The sequence below is a fragment of the Alexandromys fortis genome, unplaced genomic scaffold, assembly GCF_014885135.2.
Source record: "Alexandromys fortis isolate MF-2015 unplaced genomic scaffold, M_Fortis_MF-2015_v1.1 scaffold_6, whole genome shotgun sequence".
Lineage (NCBI taxonomy): Eukaryota > Metazoa > Chordata > Mammalia > Rodentia > Cricetidae > Alexandromys > Alexandromys fortis.
Window position 1 is genome coordinate 8,039,858 of NW_026067902.1, and position 13,381 is coordinate 8,053,238.

Here is a 13,381-nt window from a genome sequence, read left to right on the forward strand (position 1 = left end):
GCTGAACATTGTCAATTACCATGGAAAATAGCATAATGGGGCACTTACCTGGTGGCTCAGTCAAGAAGGCCGCTTCTTCTCTCTGTGTTTTTTCTTATGCTTCTTTTTCCCTTTTAAGAAGATCATCCTTGAGCCGGGCGGTGGTGGCTCATGCCTTTAATCCCAGCACTCGGGAGGCAGAGGCAGGCGGATCTCTGTGAGTTCGAGACCAGCCTGGTCTAGAAGAGCTAGTTCCAGGACAGGAACCAAAAAGCTACAGAGAAACCCTGTCTTGAAAATCCAAAAGAAGAAGAAGAAGAAGAAGAAGAAGAAGAAGAAGAAGAAGAAGAAGAAGAAGAAGAAGAAGAAGAAGAAGAAGAAGAAGAAGAAGAAGAAGATCATCTTTTCTACCTCCACCACTCTTTCCCTCTTCTGTAGAACAGAATCCACGCCTAGAAAAACAAGGACTCTCCTTCAAACAGCTGTGGCTGTGAAGCTGTAGAAATGCCTTAGTGGTCTGTTGCGGGAGGTCCTTCCGCTCCTCCAGCCAATAGCCGCTGAGATACCAGCCCACTGAGGCGTGGTCTCTCTCCCTTTAAAAAAGCAGCAACTTCCCTCTCCTCTCTCTCTCTTACTTCCTGCTCCACTTCTGGTGACTAGACTCCCTTCCTGATTGCGTAGAGGGCTGTTGTCTGGGATGGTGATCTGTAAGTTTTTTCCCCTTTAAATAAATAACCATTCTATTAATCATAATTCCAAACTGCTGTGGGATTGTTTGTGACTTATGCCTTCGCCTTCATCTGGCACCCAATGTGGGGCTTGAACCCACGACCCTGAGATTAAGAGTCTCATGCTCTACTGACTGAGCACCTCTCCCACTTCTCCATCCCTCTTCTCCAGCCCTCTTCTCCATCCCTCCTCTCCACCCCTCTTCTCCACCTCTGCTTCTTCCAGACTCAGAACCATCTATGTTAGCTGTCATTTCTGCTTCTTTTGACCTGGAGAGTGGGTGTTCACATCCTCAGAACTCTCTCTTGTTCTTCCCTGCTTTGCCTTCAGGTAAGCTGGACAGTTTGACTTTTCTGCTTTTTCTTTTCCTTTGCTTTTGGGGTTCAGGAGTTTCTTCTTCTGAGCCCCCAGACAGAACCTTGAGCTGTACACTTCACAGACACTCATGGTGGTTGTGTGTGTGTGTGTTTAGCTATTTGGTCTGCACCATGTCTTCCTTCTCTCCTGCTTTTCTTCTTCTATTCTGTAACAATGTTAGCACCGGGTTCATTTTTCTTGAACTGTGGGTTTTCAATACTTCAATATTAAATAAGTAGTTACCAGCTACTTGAGGCAGAAGTGGTTTTGTTTTTCACTGTCTTAGAAAAATATACCCAATTTCTTGGTGCTTCTTCTTCTTGTAGGTTGTTAAGAAACTGAAATGATTGCAAATTACATGACTGTTTGGTAATTGTCTGCATGCTTACACGGTTCTGTCAGGGCCCAACCTCCCTCAATAGCTTTTGCTGTTTGCTCTTTTGTTTCAGGCTCCACAAAGCAATGACTTTGGATCTCCAGTGGTTAGGACGTGCACTTATGATGTAAACCACATTGTAATTTCCCAAATAGTCTTCCAACCCAGCTGTAACATTTCAAGGAAATAACATTTTTTTTTGAAGTAAGGCTTCTCTGAATGCCCTGGAACTTACTTTGTGGGCCAGGCTTGCCTAGAACTCATGGATCTATGCCCAGAGAATAATTCTTGTAATAAGCAAGAACAGTATTGCCAAGCAGTGTCGATTCATGCCTTTAATCCCAGCACTCAGGAGGCAGAAGCAGATAGATCTCTGAGTCCGAGGCCAAAACACTAGAAAAACACAGAAAAACACTATCTTGAAAAACAAAACAAAGAACCCAGGACCAGTATTAATTTTGAAATGTCACACTTTATTAGTAGGTACAAACTTAAAATACAAACATAATTTGCAAAGTATACAAGTCCCTGTTTAATATGTATAAACCAATTATTTTTAGTAGACTTACACAACAACACAATCAATTTTTGGATATTTCACTAATGCAAAAAGGAACTCTATTCCTAGCTAGTTTTACCTGACAACTTGGCATGGCCTGCAGTTGTCTGGGAAGGGTGACTCGGTTGAGGGACGCCCAGGTAAGACTGGCTTGTAGACATCGATTGTAGGGGGAATGTGTTGATTATTGATGATTATTGATAGACGGAGAAGAGCCCAGCCCACAGTGGGCAGCTCCATTGCCTGGACAGGTGCTCCTGAACTGTCTGAGAAAGCTGACTGAGCATGACCCCGTGAGGGAGCCTCCAAGCAGTGTCCCTCCATGCTTTCTGCTTCAGGTTTCTGCTTGAGTTCCTGCCTTGACTTTCCTTGGTGATGGACCGTGGCCTGGAACAATAAGCTAGGTAAATTGACTCCTCCCCTAAGCTACTTTCGGTCAGGGTTTCATCAGAGCAATGGAAAAGAAATAGAATGCCCTGACCACCACCCCTCTGCTGCCCCTCCTCTGTCAATACTCCCAGGTACAAATCTTTGCCTGAACATGTATTTTCATTTTCCTTGTATATACCCAGAGTGGAATTGCGGAATCCTGTAGTAAAACTGTTTCTGTGGTTTAGCCATTTAAGGTCTATTCTCCAAAGTGGCTGCACACAATGAATGAAGACTCCTTTTTCTGTTTATCCTCAGCAACACTTGTTCCTTCCTAATCGTTCATTGTAGACTCTCCAGTGAGCATGACTGCCTATCTGTTTTCATTGTCATTTCCACAATGGCAAATGATGCTGAGCATCTTATGTACTTATTAGTCACTGGCCTCTCAAGCCAGCCATTAGTCTCTCTCACTAGCCATTAGTCCCTCTCTCTAGCCATTAGTCCCTCTCTTTAGCCATTGGTCCCTCTTACTAGTTCTAGCTAAGACATCCAACACTGTATTAAATAAGAGCAGAGAAAGAGGACTTTCTGGGTAAGATGGTGATCACAGCAGAGTAACAAAGGGAAGGGAATATTGCATCACTGGACCAGTTGTTTCCCATCTCCAGGAGCTGCCTCCCCTCCATTAGATGGCTTGGACCACTAGATGCTGCTGCTATCATCAACGAAGACATCAGCCGACCAGCCTCTTCCAAAAGAATCTCTCACAGAAGCCTTGTCACTAGGAATCCTGTAGAAGAACCCCTAGCGACAGCAACGCTAGGACTTTACTGAACGCCCCAAGAAAGAACCCAAAAACATCACCCACAACCAATGCACAAGCCTTGAAGAACATTGCTGGATTGGCAGCAGCAAGGATGCTAAAGAGTGGCCAGCTCAGCCAGCCCCAGCCAACGCGTATGCTTTTACACATGCTCCATTTCCCCAACCTCTCTTGAAGCTAAAACCGACACAATTCTGGACAAGCTGTAAGAGGAAGTGTGCTCATGACGTCCCTCTATGGGGCAACAACCTTTTATTTCCCATGAATCACTATCTATGCTTAGTTTATATTGGGTGGCCCTATTCTTTCCTGTTTTTGAGTAAGATAAGCTTACATTTAATTTGGGGAAAGAGGTTTCAGAGCCTGGCATAGTCTGTAAACATCTCAGCTACCTTTGTTGCAGAGTTTAGCTGAACTTTTAGCCAATGATATCCAAGTGAACCCTACACAGATGTGGCGCTGGATCCTTCCAAGGGAAGAACTGGACTAGTGAAAAACCACACAGCATAAGTATAATCCAGTGTGGAACTGGAGAAAGCAACCCAATAGCTACACAAAATCCAATGAGCAGACCAGTAGGTTTGGACGTCCTGCGTCTCCACCGGGCTCTTCTGTAGCATCCTTCCTTCTTTCTGTGATGGTCGATCAATTAGCAAGATGGACCCAGTCCACTCCTGTGTTTTGCCTTACAGAGTTTCCCTTTTTCTTTTCTCCATACTTTTTTTTTTGTTTTCGAAGAACAGAGACTGGCCTGGCTTGCAGGGTCTCTATGGCTCGGTCTCCTGAGAGATGAGGCTGTTTTGTGATCTCTAATCTCATCTTCATCTCTCCTTGTTCAGTTTACCCTAAACACGAATAGACATAAAATTTAAAAGTAAATAAAATAATCTACAAGACTGTTGATGGTTTGCCAGTTTCAAAACTAGCCCCTTGGGGTTTAATTGGAGCTCAGTGTTTTAGTAAGGAAAGGAAAACACTTTCTAAATTTGTTCAAAGAAAAAATAAAAGAAAGTAAAGGGGAAAATGGAGGGCCAGCAAAATGGTTAATCAGGTAAAGGCGCTTGCCTGATGACTTGAATTCTGTCCCCAGGATAGAAGGCAAGCTGTTCTCTGATCTCCACACTTAGACGAGCTTACACACACACACACACACACACACACACACACACACTCAATAAATGTAATAAAAAATAAAAGAACAAAAAGTTATAAAAAGTTATAGATATAAAATATGACTTTGGTAAATGTTAAAGGAAATACTTCCAGATTTAAAAAATAATTTTAAATAATAATTTTGTTCCAAGGAGAATTAGTTTAAAATAAAACTAAGACTAAAGACAAAAACCAAAACTCTGAAACACATCATAAAGGTTTGTCAGGAAGTAAGAAAACTCCTGCAGCCAGGCACAGATGTACATGCAAAAGGCAAGTTGTAGAAAGAGTAGAGAATGTTATTATCTCGATCCAGGGAGGGAATCCAAGTCTTACCACAGGCTGATGGCAGAAATCCAGCTGTAACTGGGAAGACTAAAAGACGTCACCCAGATCTCCTTTCGTCTTTCCGTGGATGCCCTGGTCCTTGGTTCAAAAGCTGATGCTGGGGGCAGGAGCCCATGAAGGACCCAGGAGGGATGAGAAAGTGTCCTGTGTACATCTGTGCTGTAGTTTTGAGAGCATACGAAGGAATTTAGAATGGCTGGAGATGGTTGCCATGGCGTGGAGAGGAAGGGGCGGTTTGGGTTTGTGAAAGAAACCTCTTACACAAGAGCATTTCTCACGGGTTGCATACTTTTTCTTTCAGGTTTTTAAAGTCAAACGTATCATTCTTAGGACCTAGGCTGTCAATAAGTCATGACTGTGGTCAAACAGAATTACAAGAGAGAAGACATTTTCCTTCATTTGCTTTCATCCCCAGATAGAGAAGTTGATGATTCTGAACTAGACAGCCAAGGAGGAGACTTTTGAAGTAGCATGACTGAGTGGTGCCCATTGGAGAGAGAGTGTCTGTTAAATCAACAAGGTCTAGGAAAAGTAAGAATAGATAAATATCTTTGTCATTCTCATTCTCCATTCTGGAAATGGATGAACTCAGAGTGTGCCACTGAGATCCTACAGTCTTAGGAAATCGGTGTGGATCAGAGCAATAGACTCAGACCTAAACCCGGTAGAAAGCTTCCAAGCCAGTGGTGGAAGTTTGGGCAGTTTACTGTGAACAAGGGTCCCTAAGAACCCAGAAACTTTGCAATGGGTATAGGAGAAATCAAAGTTCTGATAAGGACAGGACCTCAGAAAGAAGGTGCTAGAACCTGGGGGAGGGCCAAGAGCAGGAAAGAGGAAAGGTCACCTGACCTCTGATCCAGGGGGAAGCCTGCTCAAAAGTGGGGACAGGGGCTAGCTGGCAAGATGGCTCCACGTGGAAAGGCATTTGTCTCTACGCCTAATGATCTTCAAACTCTAGCACCCGAATGGGTAGAAGGAGAGAATCAGTTCCCAAAAGTTGTCCTCTGACCCACACAGAGTGGGGAGGGGGGATGAGAGGGAAAGTAAACAAATAAATAAATAATTTGATGTGGGCTATGGGATAATGTGGGCTCTTGTACACTGTAAAGATTTGTCACTCGTATTGATTTAATAAAACACTAATTGGCCAATGGCCAGGCAGGAAGTATAGGCGGGATGAACAGAGTAAGAGAATTCTGGGAAGAGGAAAGGCAGAGATGCAGTCGCAAGCCAGACACTGAGGAAGCAAGATGAGAATGCCTCACTGAGAAAAGCCATGTGGCTAAACATAGATAAGAATTGTAGGTAAAGTTTTAAGAGCTAGTTAATAATAGGCCTGAGCAATAGGCCAAACAGTTGCAGGGGGTGCCAGGTGGCTAGATATAAAGCACGCGCGTGCGTGCGCGCGCGCGCGCGCACACACACACACACACACACACACAGAAATCCACACCAGCTACCTCTCAAGCACCAGAGTTTCACACCATGTGTTTCAAAGAATGAAGATGTCAGGTGAAATTATCTCGAGTAAGGCTAGTCACTCACAGTGGTGGAAGCTGAGGCAGGAGACCCAATAGCTCCCCTCAGAGCAATCAACACTGCTTACTTGCAGACTTTAGAGGGGAAGGGTCTCTGGGCTTAGTAGGCTAGTAAAAGTACCAGATAAGCCAGGCAGTGGTTGTGCATGCCTTTAATCCCAGCACTCGAGTGGCAGAGGCAGTCAGATCTCTGTGAGTTCGAAGCCAGCCTGGGCTACAAGAGCTAGTGCCAGGACAGGCTCCAAAGCTACAGAGAAACCCTGTCTCGAAAAAACAAAAATAAAAAATAATTAAATAAATAAAAGTACAAGATAGGGGCTGTCACCTGCTATGAGTTTAGCACTTGATAGGACAGAAGGGCGATCCCTCTGCAAAGGCAGCACCTGTGACCAGAGACCAAACTGACAGAAAGTGTAGCGGTGTATGTGTATGAGTGTGTGTGAGTGAGTGTATGAGTGTGTGTGTGAAAGAGTGAGTATGTGTGTGTGTGAGTGTGTGTGTGTGTGTGCATGCGTGTTGTAAAGGAGATTTACTAAAGGAGTTTACCACCAATAGCAGGAGCTCCATCAATCAACAAGTCACCTGCTGGAGAGACTGAGAATCTAGGAGCTGTTCCGCCCACCGAGCTATGCTCCTCAACAGTTCCAGCATGTGCTGAAGGCCAGGAAGATTCCTCTTTATCCAGTCACTGGTCTTGAGTCCACATTTACCCCAACAGGGCTTGATTCTGATGTCCTAATGGAGCACTCACAAGCTGGCAGCGAAAACAGGTAGGCCCAGCTGCTTTTCCTCAGACCTCCTAATGTCTGAACCTGGTGGGAAGAGGCCACCCACCTCAAGGGAGGACCTCCTCTCAGTTGTGCCTTCCCAGAAATGCCCTCACAGACCGCCCAGTGATGTGTCTTCTAGGCAACTACAGATCCAACCAGGTTGACAAGACTGACCATCCTGGAGAATGGCGGGGGTGGGATGGAGACCACAAAACGCCTCGTATACATGTGTGAAATTTAATCCGTCAAAAGACTAACCAACAGAATCTGAGTAAGTGACAAAAATGTGTATATTTAAGTAAATTACAAACAGATTAAAAAGTGATGTATCATAATCTCAGTGACTTGAGGGTTGAGCCAGAAGGGACCAGGAGTTCAAGGATAGCCTCAGCTATATAGTGAGTTCTAGGCTGGCAGGAGGGACCAGGAGTTCAAGGATAGCCTCAGCTATATAGTGAGTTCTAGGCTGGCCTTAACTACGTGAGACCATGGCAAACAAAGGTGATGTATGTGTGAAAAGGCTACGGTTATTTAATTCAAGTCAGAACTCCAGGTGTTAGAAGAAAACTATACCAGACAGTGAGACTCCAGATACTCCAAGGTAACTTTCATTATTTGGGTTTTTTTTCTTGGAGTTTTTTTTTTTAATCAACAAGAATAAAATAAAGGCAGTCTAAAGGCCAAGAGGAAATAATTATAGACACCAGGACAAATGTAACTGATAACTTTCGCCCTGGGAAATCATATATTCCCCCAGGCAGATAATAACTGCCTCCTCAATGAAACCCAGCCTAAAGATAGGACTCTCGGGGGAAATGCACACTGGGGCCAGGAGAAAGAAACCAAGGCAGTGTGAAGTAACTTCTCATGATAAGGAGGGGGGTAAATAAAGCAGAACTTTGCCCTCTCCAGAACGGAAAACTTACTACAAGAGATATGTCCACTCTCTGAAGACAGGCTGGGCCTCCAGCTCCAGTGATGTTTGCCCTTAGAGACCAAAGATGTTCAAGGGTCCCTGGAGAAAACTCTACTCACTCCATGTGACCATCAGGTGCCCTGAGGAAGTCTTGGCATGGCAAATAAAAATGTTGATTTTTCTTTTCGATATGGGATCTTTCTTCTCTGCCTTAATCAGTAAGCTGGGGACCCTTCCTGAGTAAATTATATAGTAGCCAGTGTTGGCAGGAATGTACAAAAGGTAAAGGGGACATCACGGTCAGCTCCAGTCTTGGAACCTGCCATATTAGAAAGATGGCACAACACCGGGAATCCTCACGTAAAAATCCAGCTAAACTCCATAACTAAGCCAGGATATTTACAGACTATACCAGGCACTGAAGCCTTTCTCCCAAAATTAGATGTAAGCACATCTTAGAGAGAAGGAGAGAGAGAGAGAGAGAGAGAGAGAGAGAGAGAGAGAGAGAGAGAGAGAGAGAGAGAACCCAATAAGATATAAATATAAACTAATCCATGGGTAATGGATTCATTGGAAGTATAAGATTCTGTTACCCCAAACAGGGATGCCATGAACACACTTCCCCTTATATCTTGTCCAGAATTGTGTTGATGGTTTTAACTTCAAAAGAGGTTGGGAAAATGAAACGTGTAGAAACATAAGAGTTGGTTTATTTGTTTCTTTTTTTTTAATTGTTTTCATTGGGCTATATATTTTTCTCTGCTCCCCTCCTTCCCTCCCCACTCCCTTTCTACCCTCTCCCATGACCCCTATGCTCCCAATTTACCCATAATTCATTGCATTTCCCATAGGGTCCAATCGGGGGCAAGCGTATATTCTGACCTATTTCCTGCCTGTGGACCTCCCACTCAAACGTGATCAAGCACATCCAGTAAAGAGGGTCAAACAAACTCGTTTAGGGGAATGAAAACCCCGTGGCTTTTTATCTTCCATAAACAACGGCCTCCAGCATCTCAGGAACTATCTGTTCTTGGTCAAGAGGCATTTTTGTTTCGTGGATCTATTAAGCATAATAATTAAAGTTTAAAATGTAACTCTGGCTCTCAAAGAGATGGTAAGGTGAATTTTTTGGCATCTGTTGATCTGACCATGGAGTCCCTGGCCACTCAAGAGACAGAAATCAACCATCCTAGTTACTTGAGCCTTAATAACTGAATAAATTGATTCAGTCATTCAAAAAAGTCATAGGAGCCTATCATCTCTACCTCTGCAATGACCCAAAAGGTCAAGCTAAGCAGCCCCCTCTCCATAACCAATGAATATGGCAGCCACATGGGGGTAAGTTGTCGATTAGATTTTACTCAGAGGTCTTAGTTGGGAAAATAATAGTTTCCGATGTCTGCTGACACCCCAGGGTGAACAGAGGCCTTCCTGACCCTGACTAAAAAAATGTTAAGTTAAGGAGAGTATTCTCTAAAATAATTCTCCATTCTGCTTCCTCACAACCTCAGGGACATCTTAGAGACAAGCTAAGCTGACTGATTTCTGTCATCTTGACACAAACCTAGACATATCTGGCAACGGAAGTCTTCACTGAAGAATTGTCTACATCAGTTGGCCTTTGGGCAAGTCTATGGGATTTTCATTTTTTGTTTTGGTTTGGTTTTGAGACAGAGTTTCTCTACTAGTCCTGGCTGCCCTGGAACTTGCTCTGTAGACCAGGCTGGCCTTGAACTCAGAGATCCACCTGCCTCTGCCTTCCAAGTGCTGCCCACCTGGAATCACTGCCCACCTGGAATTTCCTTAATTAATGATTGATTTGGGAGGGCCTAGATTACTGTGGAAGGTGCCACCACTGGGCAGTGGTCTTGAATAATATAAGAAAGTAGTCTGAGCAAGCCAGTGTGTAGCATCCCCACCATGACTCCAGCCTCTGCTCTGCTCCTGCTTGAGTTCCTGCCCTGACTTTTCTCAGTGTTTGACCATGATCAGGATATGTGAGCCAAATAAATCTTGCAACCCACAATGTGTTTTTTTGCTCAGTGTTTTCTTTTATCACCAGAGAATCAAACTAAGATACAAGGCCATTTAAATTCGAGACCTTTTAAAATGTAAACATTGTCTTTAAACAAGCAGAAAGGGATGTCTTCCTTGTAAATACAAAGGCAACCCACACGTATAAGTCCACTTGTAGCCCCATTTCCAACCTCTGGTTGGAAACTTAATTTGTGTTTTGGTGGTAAATTCTTTTTTTCCCCACTGCTGAGATACTACAAACTCAATGAGTACAACATCATTCTATATTCCTTTTAATTTTGTACCATTAGATTCCTTCTTAAAGGTGTGTGTGTGTGTGTATTAGAGAGAGATTTGTAACACTCTCAGTATGTAACTATTGATGCCCCCTTTCCAATCCAAGGGATCTCACTCCTAAGCTCAAAGTTAATATAATGAAGATAGCTGTAGTCAAGACTGGATGGCCTTGATAGTCTAACAATAGCACAAGGCCCCCTGTGGCATTACTAAAGTAAACATTCTGGTGGTTCTCGGTCCTCCAAGACTTACGGACTCAAATCTGGCAGAATCTGCCTTAAGCTTCCGTGATGTACTAACACCAGGGCTCTCGTGCAGCTCGTGACAGACAGGGACCTGGTGTTTCAGCACTAATCCCAGCAGACCACTGTATGGTGATTTGAATGGTTTTGACGTCTTCAGTTGTGGCATCCTCTCTTCAGATTCCCACCAAATGATGACCCTTTCCTCTCAGTTCTGAGGAGGAAACTTCTGGTTCCCACGTAGGCCTAATTTCCCTGTTTAGCACCAAAAAAGTGATAGACGATGGATCCTTGGCTTTCATCGGTCAATGATGAAGAGGTCAAAGCCTTAGAGAGGGGAACCGAGGCAGCAAATAACAATACTTGCTTAGAGCCGGAATGTTTGTGACCTAGGGTTTTATGATCCCTTTCTTATCCCATATCTAAACAACACACCTCATAAATTCAAGACTTTAAAAGTTCGTTTACGAAAGAAAATGCTTTAAGACAAAGAAAATAAGTAAAGTCATACTGGAGAGGAGAATCAGTACTTAAGAGCATTGACCATTCTTGCAGGGGACCCAGGTTCAGTTCTTAGCATCGATATGGCAGCTCGGAACTCCAGCGCCCCCTTCTGGCTCCTAAGGGCACCAGGTAGACGTTCAGTGTGCTTACGTGCATTCAGGCAAAACACCCATACACATAAATAGAATGAATAAAAAAGAAACTAAGTAAACCAGCTCATGTTTTTACATGGTCCTTTATTCAAAACCACTGACCCAATTCTGGATAAGGCACAAGGGAACGTGTTCAGAAACTCCTGAGAAATGTCTTTCTCCTGTTGAAGCCATGGTTGACATCACCTTTCTTTGTTTCTCCAGTCTTACTGTGAACTTAATGCCTGTACCCGGAGAAGTGATGCTGTGGCTATGAGATGGCAAATGTGGGGGGAAACACGAACATGCCAAGATAACGAAGCGGAAATAGAGAGAGAACCTAGCTGTCTGGTTGTCTGTGCAGTCCCCAAAGTCACATCAGACTGGCGATTCTAACATCTGGGTTTCTTCAGGTTGCGAAACCTTACGTTTTTCAATTCCATCCCATCAGCTGTTTCTCTTGCTTGCAGCTGAACACCCTACGTGACACACACCATTTAGGAGAATAACTCATGCTTTGGACCGCAGAGATCACAGCTATGAGTGTCGCCTTTAAAAAGTGTGTTAGTCAGCTCTCTGCTTCGATTACTCGTACCTGGAAGAAATCACTCAAAAGGAAGAAAGCGGGGGTTTTTATTTCATGACTCAAGCAATTTCAGTCCATGGTTGCTTAACTCTGCTGTGTTGAGTGAGTGGCAGTTCAGTGTGCCTCATGGCAGGAGGACGTCAGAGAGGAGACTTTTATTGCATGGTATCCAGGAACTAGAAACAGGACGGTCAGTGGAGCGTGAACCCAGAGTCAGATATCAGAGTGGAAGCTGAAAGATCAGAGAAGCAGAGCAGCCAGCCACTAGAGAATTCTTACATCTACAAATTCTCAGAGCAAATGGGGTGATCCTATCTCTACAAATCCTCAGACTGAATGGGTCCAAGATCTTGTCTCCACTGGCCTTTTATTCAGTCTCCACCTCCCTAGTGCGGGGTTTTAAGGCATGAGATCCCAAGTGCTGGGATTAAAGGTGTGAGCCACCACCACTGACCAACTCTGTTTCTCTTTTAGACTGGTTCAATCTCGTGTAACCCAGAATGGCTCCTGATCTTCCTGCTTCCTCCTTCCAAGTGCAGGGATTAAAGGTGTGTGCTACCACTGCCTGGCCTCTATGGTTAACTAGTGGCTAACTCCGCCTTCTGATCTCCAGGTGGGCTGTAGTTGTCAGAACATAAAATATCATACAACAGATCAGAGTCTTAATACCCCCTACAAGGGCATGTGCACCATGACCTAACTTCTTCACCTCAGTCCTACCTCCCAAAGGTTCTAAGGAAGACATTTCATACAGAACTATATGAAGAGAGAACACATTCTAGGCCCAATGTCAAGGGAACATATAAATAAGATAGCTTAAAATTGTGGTAAGGGAAGACGATAAATAAAAGAAAAATGGGGCATCACAACTGACCTCTACTCTAAAACAACGGGATGAGGACATGAGGTAGAAAATGCAAAATGCAAAATCTGCAAATGTTCTCAGTCGATCCACTAGGAGGCAGAAGAGCGTCCCCTCTGGCTATGCTCACTAGGGTTCCCAAATCCCCGCAGGAAGTAAAGTTGGAGGGGGGCGGGAGAAGTGTTCCTGGTACCCTCATCTTTGCAAGCAAGAGTTTGACTGCTCAAGGAAATAAAAAAGAACGCGGAATGGAGAGAGTGAACAAAGGGAGAGGCACGGGGTGAGGCTGGAGAAGAGGAAAGGCTCCAGACAGTGAAGGGGTGAAGGGGTGGGGCTTGGACCTTAAGTGCAATGGAAACCCTCACAGGTTTTTCAGTGTCGCCGCCAAACACGGTGGGTAAAAGACTTCTAGTTGTAAGGTGAAATTTGAAAGCAAGAAAGTCCCCAGGAAAGGGCTGCGGTAGCTACAAGAAAGGCAAGAAAAGATAAAAGTTGTTTACTAAAATGGATAAAAAGGAATTCATGACGTCTGAAAGACAATAGATGGGCTGTGCTGGTGGCACAGGCCTTTAGTCTCAGCACTCAGGAGCCGAACGAAGTAGGTGGAACTCTGTGAGTTCCAAGCCAGCATGGTCTTTAGTGGGTTCTAGGAGAGCCAGAGCTACATAGTAAGACCCTGTCTCAAAAGTTAAAGTTGGGGAGGCGTGGTAGTGCTAATTCCTTGTGTTAAGTTAAAGAATTAATCTAAACTTAAATACTTTTTATATGCCACACTTAATTTTAAATTGTGTGTGTGTGTGTGTGTGTTTGTGTGGGGGGGGGGG

At 44.2% G+C, this 13,381-nt stretch overlaps 1 long non-coding RNA gene across 1 annotated transcript; it reads left to right on the forward strand.

The window, feature by feature from the left end:
• The first annotated feature begins 625 nt into the window (after positions 1-625).
• LOC126496778 (uncharacterized) lies at positions 626-3,276 on the forward strand. Its single transcript, XR_007590426.1, has 3 exons — positions 626-686; positions 2,339-2,404; positions 3,041-3,276. It is a non-coding gene; the product is annotated as an uncharacterized lncRNA (long non-coding RNA).
• Positions 3,277-13,381: the final 10,105 nt, after the last annotated feature.